The sequence below is a fragment of the Schistosoma mansoni genome, chromosome W (assembly GCF_000237925.1).
Source record: "Schistosoma mansoni strain Puerto Rico chromosome W, complete genome".
NCBI classification, from domain to species: Eukaryota; Metazoa; Platyhelminthes; class Trematoda; order Strigeidida; family Schistosomatidae; genus Schistosoma; species Schistosoma mansoni.
This window is the reverse complement of record NC_031502.1, coordinates 47,528,192-47,536,349: the sequence shown is the minus strand read 5'-3', so window position 1 is coordinate 47,536,349 and position 8,158 is coordinate 47,528,192.

Genomic DNA, 8,158 nt, shown 5'->3' with positions numbered 1-8,158 from the left:
CCCTAACTTCTCTTTTGTCTTGTCGTTTATCGTAGCTTCTTTGATAGCTTTGAAAGTGACTGGTAAGCCATCGACTGCGTCTTCCAATACTCGATGTACTTCTGCTTCCGTCTCAATTGCTGCTACCAATGTATCTTCTTCATGTTTTACTCGCGAACCAATCAGTCTAGACAAAGCGTCTGCTTGTCCGAAATCAGTAGTGGGCTGGTACTTGATCTTAAAGTCATAACCTAAGAGTGTAGTTCCCCACCGTTGCAGTCTGTTTGCTGTGTATACCGGGATACCTTTCTTCGACCCAAAAATGGCTAACAATGGTTTATGGTCAGTTAGTAGGGTGAACTGGCGTCCAAATATCATCTTGTGGAACCTTTTTATGGCAAAGATAATCGACAATGCTTCCTTTTCGATCTGACTGTAGCTACGTTCTGCTGTAGTTAATGATCTAGCTGCATGCGATATGGCTTTTTCAGATCCGTCTGGCATGATATGAGAAATAACTGCTCCAATGCCATGGTTTGAAGCATCTGATGCTACTACAATGGGTAAGGATGGGTCATAATGGGTGAGCAGCAGATCCGAGACTAGTATTTTCTTGATTTCCTCGAAAGCGACTTGACAATCCGCAGACCAATCCCACTTCACATTCTTCGCCAGAAGGTTATTTAAGGGGGCACGCAGGTGATGAAGGTTAGGAATAAAAGCTCCATAATGACTAACTAGTCCCAGAAAGGATCGTAGTGTAGGGACGTCCGTTGGTCTAGGCATAGTTTTCACTGCCTGAGTATTCTCTGGGTCTGGTCTTCTGCCATCTTTGTCGATTATAAATCCGAGGTAGCTTACCTTTTTCATACAAAAATTACATTTCTCTGCACGCAGTCGAAATCCATATTCGGCTATTCGCGACAGCACCTGGTCGAGCTTCTTTTCTAAGTCTATTTTATCTACTCCCATAATTATTATATCATCCAGATAGGCTGCAGCACCTGGAACATCCTGTAGCATAGTATCCATCACTTGCTGAAATATAGATGGGGCCGTCTTGACTCCAAAAGGTAGTCGATTATACCTGAATAGGCCCTTGTGTGTGTTTATGGTGAGCAGATTTTTACATTCATCAGCAACCGGAATTTGTAAATAAGCTTCCGATAAATCTAACTTTGCAAAGAGCTTACCACCATTCAGCTTAGCAAAAAGATCTTCAGGTAGGGGTAGTGGATACTGATGAGTTTCTAGGGCTTCGTTTAGCCCGGTTGAGTAATCGGCACATAAACGGATGCTACCATTAGTCTTCTTTACTACCACTATAGGTGCAGCCCATTCTGAGAAATTCACTGGCTCAATGACACCCAACTTTTGAAGTCGTTCTATCTCTTGTTCAACCATCGGTAGAGCTGCGTAGGGCACAGGTCTTTTGGGTCGAAAAACGGGAGTAGCACCAGGTTTGAGGATTAACAAGGCTTTGGCCTTCGTACATTCTCCCAATTCTTCTTTAAAAACGTTGTGATGTCTTTGCGGCACGGTACTTTTCTGGTTACACCTTGAGGAGTTGTCAATAGTCACTCGTCTGCAGATGCTATTAATAGAATGATCTGCTAGCTTAAGAGTTTCTATTAGATCAAGTCCCAATAAGTCTAGTCCTGGGCTTTCCGTGAGATATACTTTCACATTCTTCTGTACATTCCCTTTTTTAACTGGACAGTATATCTCTCCAACAATATTTAACTTTCCTCCAGATGCACTGTGTGCTAACTGGGTTGTAGGGAGCACCGAGGGTTTGCCAATATGACTCCATGTTTTGCGGCTGATCAGTGAAATATCTGAAGCAGTGTCAAGCTGTAGACGAGCACGGCGCCCATTTATCTCTAAGGTCACATATTTTCTTTGATTATGTTCTGTTCTAGTATGTGCTACCATTATTCTATTGATTGATGAACAATTTTTACGTCTTCGGAAATGAACACTTGATGATCGACGGTGAATCTTCTTTTTACAACATGTTTCTTTATGTCCTTTGAGCTGACATCTAGTGCACCGGTAGTTTTTGTATGGGCAGAACCTTTTGTAATGCAGCTCACCGCAAAACCAACATGCGGATGGAGGCTTCTTAATGGTTGTGTTCTGCTTTTGCTTCCCACTTACTGACTGTACATAAGGTAGTCGACCATTATTTTCTACCATTGAAGTGTCATGCTTCAAGTTTACCAGATGCTGACATTCAGTAGTCACCTCTTGAAGGGTGATATTTGGACACTGTTCAATTTTGCTTAGAATTCTGGTTCTAATGTCGGCGTCTTCTGAAGATTGTAAGCTGCATACGAAAACAAGACATTTGAATTGGTCTTCTGTCATTGCTGATAGTTTAAAGCGCTCACATTCGCGATTTATTATGCTAGCATGTTGCACCCAGTCATCATTGCCGGCTTTTACTATTTTCAAGCACTGATATCGAATATTGAACAAGGAGGACTGTTCACCGAAAATTTGCGACAAAATTTTAACTGTTTCTTCGAATGAAATGTCTCTTGGGTTCTTGGGCAGAATGTAATTAGTATATCGTTCATGTTCAATGGTACCCAGCTTTCGTAGTAGCACCCTGACCTTGGCGGCATCATCAAAAGTTTCTAGGTCGACATTAAATACATCTTCATATTTCTTGTACCAAGATTCGAATGTTACACCAGCAACACCATCAAAATGAAATTCGTGAATGGAATCAATGATACAATCAGCATGCGATTTGGCAGAAACATCTGTAAGTCCATTCTTATTGAGGTTCATCTGCTGGGTTAGTTTTTCGAGTATGCGCATCTGGAATTGTTCAAGCCGTTTTTCATGGCGCTCTAGAAAAGCTTCAAATTGGTCAAAGGTAATAGACATCTTGATAAATTAACCCGTCGCCAGTTGTTATATCTAGAGCCTTGATTCTTAATATGCCGCGAACTACTTGACTACTTGAACGATAGAACCCGCAAACGTCGCAAAAGAGAGAAGACAAAGACTGGTAAGCAGGAAGTTTATTGCCCCAAACAATGTCAAAATATAGCACAGAAATCTCGTGTATTTATAGTTTTTGGCTGAAAGTAAATTATCATTTAGGTCAACCAATAAGCACATAGGTATCAAACTAATCCATCCAATGAGGAAGCTCCACGTTGGCATTTCTAGAACATTCCCCTAGCCCTGATTGGATGGAATGTCTGCGGCTCTTCCTGGGCTTCCTAGAGCCTCCTCGACTTCACCTGTGGACCATCCTCACAGATTGTATTATAGTTTGGATATTTTGGCAAACTTCGTCTACAGTTCTTCTAGGTTTAATACCGATCCGAAGCGCCGGGTAAATGAGGAGAATCTTGATGGACGACCTACACTCCTCCACAAGCAAATATTTTGACAAATTAGTCATAAGCCAGAAATTTACTTTGGATAGTGTAAATGCAAAAGTAATTCAACACATGTTTATTGAAGATGCATGTGACATGATAATTTATCATCAATATATACATGGTCCTAAAATCCAAATTAAATGTATGCGTTCAAGAGGAGATAACTGTTCTTTTATCACTGATGTAGTAAGATGATATTTTTATAAGAATATTTATAAGTTATGAAATCGTCACGTAGTTAACTCTTATTTTATCCAACACTTCAAATCGTTCATAAACTTCACCTTTACATCACGAAGTGACTTTAGTTAAACAGATATTGAAAACCAGAATATAATGAATAACTGTTTCTTCCTAGTTTAAAAGCTGTTAGGAGTAAACATCGGAGAAATCATCAGTGATCGAACCTTCAACATTCAAGGCTCAGATCATGCGTTCAACCTTCGTGAAGTTTTAGAAGCTGAGATAAGTGGAGTTCAGTCTTGTTTTGTATGAAACAATATATGATAGTTTACTACTAAAGTTCATTGAAGAAAAGTAGAAATTTAATCAGCTGAATACTATCTCAATGGTCTGAAGATCAAGCGATCTCCGTAAGGCTGTGAGTTATCGTGTTAGATCTCTTGTGGAGCTACGGATGAGCATTTTTGAAAAGTTCCATATTAGGATGAAACAAATATCCAGTGTTCCTTAGTTCTTAATCCTTTACTAATTATGTTCATTCCGTAATTTAAAACTACAACAATCAATCATACTCACAACCCTTTTATGCTTAAGGATTTCATAATTAATAAGGTACTCGTTCTATCTATTGTCAAATTTTGATATTTTATATTTCACCACTATCACTTTTACATTTTTCAGATCTACTGTAATAAGTCACTGCACAGATGATCCACATCAAATTGCACAATACAAAACTATTAATATAAACATATGAATATTCTTGTCTCATACCAGTGACTTTTCATTCTTAAGTGATCTTTTTCTTGTTCAAAATTCACTGTTACCAATAAGAATGTAGCATGTTATATTTTGACGTTTACTTGGGAGCAGGAGCGACCTGGAACAGCAACACAACAGTCAGGACAGACAAGTGCCTCTGAAGTGAGAACACGGTGTGCTGGTGCAACAGATATATTTGAAATTGAAAAACGCGGTTTTTAGTACAAAAAGGGGAAAGTTATTATAAAATAGTTTTACTCGTTATTCTACAGGTTCAGACCGCGTAGGGCTTGTTCTTCTTCTTCCAGTGCATTCACTCTTTGTTGCCCTGCAATGAGAAATACAAACTCACATTATTAATGTTGCATGTAATGATTTTTATTACCGTTTCAAGAATATCAATCAAAAATTACGCATCATTACAGTTAATTTGTACTCTTGTAAATGTGTATATAGTTATTATGATGTTCTTTTTTCAAGGATATTTCAACACCATGAAATTATTGAGTATATTGTTTGTAATAATATGAATAATAATAATAAAATAATAGTAATAATAAAAACTGTTACGTAACAAAATGCAATTAGAATAGATTGCCAAAACATTTAGAGATATAATTAAACAAGTGTTTATTTTCAATAACTGAGATCATGAGTCGATTGAAGCTAGAACACCAGGGAAAACCTGAAAGTGTTGGATGGACGTTTCGTCCTATTGTGGGACTCCTCAGTGGCAGTGCGCATCCACGATCCCGCTTCTCGAGATTCGAACTCAGAATCTATCAGTTTTGCGCGCGAGCGTTTAACCTCTAGACCACTGAGCCGGCCGGCATCCAACGGTGTTAATTTCTAACTTCAACCAGTCCATGAAATTGAGAGACAAATTCACCATTGTCTTCAGTGAGTTACTATCTCACAACAGACCTGGTTGAATTCCACTGGTCACTGCTTCTCACTAGAACTTCAGGAAATACCTCTTGAAGCCAGTCACTAGTGAGCATATGATTCTTATATATTATTATTATTATATATCAGAAATGTTTAAAGTTTTTGAAAACGTATACTTTACATTAACATTATCATCAGAATTAATTGAATAATAAGAAAACAATGTGAATTTAATGAGATTCATTTGAATTATTATAAAGTTTTATATGTTGTTTATCATAAAACTATTTACACTATGATATTTAGTTAAAAGTTGCAGAGAAGTATAATATGAATTAATGTAGAAGAATAATGAGTCGAACCAATGTAGTTAACAATGTTGAGTTCACTGAACTCAAAAAATCTAATATTAACAGGAGTCTATACCACCTGATATTTTATTTGCAACTTTTAAAATACTACTTGTTTACTATCATGTTACTTATAACAAGTGAAAGTATTATTGAAAATAACAAAATTCTTTTCGAAATTTAGCTAGACCACCATGGAAAACTGGGGAGCACTGGACAGCCGTTTCTTCCTATTGTGGGACTCCTCAGCAGAACGCATCCACGATCCCGCCTCGCGAGATTCGAACCCAGGACCTATCAGTCTCACGCACGAGCTCTTAACCTCTAGACCACTGAGCCGGTCGGCATCGGCATCGTGACTTTCGAAGGAACTCGGCTTTCATCATGATAACATTATGATTGGATTTGTTGTCATTGCTGTCTGTCGCTTATGCTTACTAAATATACATGTGTACTGGCACTTTTTAAAAACTCTATTTGAGGAAAAGAATTGGTAACTTATTACTCGATATGTTAATCCGTCGTTCCAAATCATTGGATACCCAAATCGTATATATTTACTTGAAAGTTCAACTTGTTTTATTGATTTAACTGTAGTTGAATTTTGGGAAGTAATGGAATCGTGTTTGGAACATATTATTTAAATGTGCTTGCATCCCAGTGTTGATGTCCACATAGAGATTGGAACGTAATACCAGTCACTTCAAACACTAACGTATTATCCCTTATGCTAAAGATATTTACTTACTTTTTAGGGGTTTATAATTTTCGGTTTTAAGTGATCAATCACTGTCAGAATTTATGCATCTTGAATGGATATTTATACACTACTATTTTAAATATAATTTCTCAGTATATTTTGATTAAGACTAGCAATAGATGTTGAATTCTTTCGTACTTATTTTAAGGAAATGTAATAAATAAAAGTTTTATCCACTTGTTGTTGTTTACTTGTATCTTCCCATTGTTATTTTGGACTGCACAAACAGGTGGCTATCAGGACTCAGTAGCTAAGTTGATAACGTGATGGTGTTTGAAGCGAACGATATTGGGTTCGAGTCCTATAGTGAACATTAACTCTGAGGTGCAGGTACGTCCAGCTGACGAGTTCCAAATGAGGCGAAACGCGCATCCTGGATTCCACTGCTAGCCACTATCCATCTTTGCTTATAAAGCTTGTGACTTCAGGCAATATCGGGGCAGTCCGCACAGGATGCACATATGCCAACAGGAGACTGATCAAATGTAGTCCAAAATAACAATGGGAAAATAAAGTTTTGTATATGGAGCATATCGTAAAGCTAACAAAATTTTTTTTTAAAAAAAGAAACTGATAATTTTACGCTTACAGAATATTTAACAATGTATTACATAAAACAAAATTGCAAATAATCCATTGGTATCAGGGCTCTGAAAGTATAAATTTCCATGATTGAATAATTCAACATCTAGAACAAAAAATTCAATTCACCTGGTTATATTAGATTGGAGATGTATGTTGTTTATAAGGACCTATATTTCACTGAATTCGATAATAAATAATTTAGCAAGAACAAATATTTATCATTTGAATAGTTGAGATCATGAGTCAATTGAAGCTAAACCACCATGGAAAACCTGGAAGCACTGGATAGCCGTTTCGTCCTATTGTGCGCATCCACGATCCTGCCTCGCGAGATTCGATCCCAGGTCTAGCCTCAATTGATTAATGATCTCAACTATTGAAATTACTACTACTACTACTACTACTACTACTACTACTACTACTAAACGTCTTCTGATAATAATTAAAATATGCTCACTAGTGACTGGCCCAAAGAGGTATTTCCTGGAGTTCTACTGAGAAGTAGTGACCAGTGGAGTTCAACCGGGTCTGTTGTGAGATAGTAACTTACTGAAGACAATGAGGAACGTGTCTCTCAATTTCGCGGATTGACTGGGGTTAGACATAAACACCGTTGGATGCCAACCAGCTCAGTGGTCTAAAGGATAAGTGCTCGCATGCGAGACTGATAGGTCCTGGGTTGGAATCTTGCGAGGCGGGATTGTGTATGAGCACTGCTGAGGAGTCCCACAATGGGACGAAACGGCCATCCGGTGCTTCCAGGTTTTCCATGATGGTCTAGCTTCATTTGACTCATGGTCTCAACTATTAAAATTACTATAATATCCACAAAACCCTTTCTGGTGATTTATCATTTGAATTTCTTATTTTGCTAATAACTATATTGTAAATCCCAGAAATTTAGTTCACCTTTCTTCATTTACTATCATCTACAAGATCTATTTATATATTCTTAAACAACAATACTGATATACTCTTCTCTTGTTACCGGAGTTTCAATCATGTTATATCTGAAACCATCATTATCCATACAAAAACAATTTAATAAAATCTTTTCATTTGACACAACAGTAATCTTAATGTTTACAAGAATATTTCCTCGTGTTGTTGACTATTCTTTTACACACATAAATCTACTGTATGTTTGTCATTTCAATGTTTTAGATTTATTACCATATCAATTGCTTAATGATTTATTATTCTTAATATTTCATAAATCCCTTCATAATTATTTAATCGTCATCAAT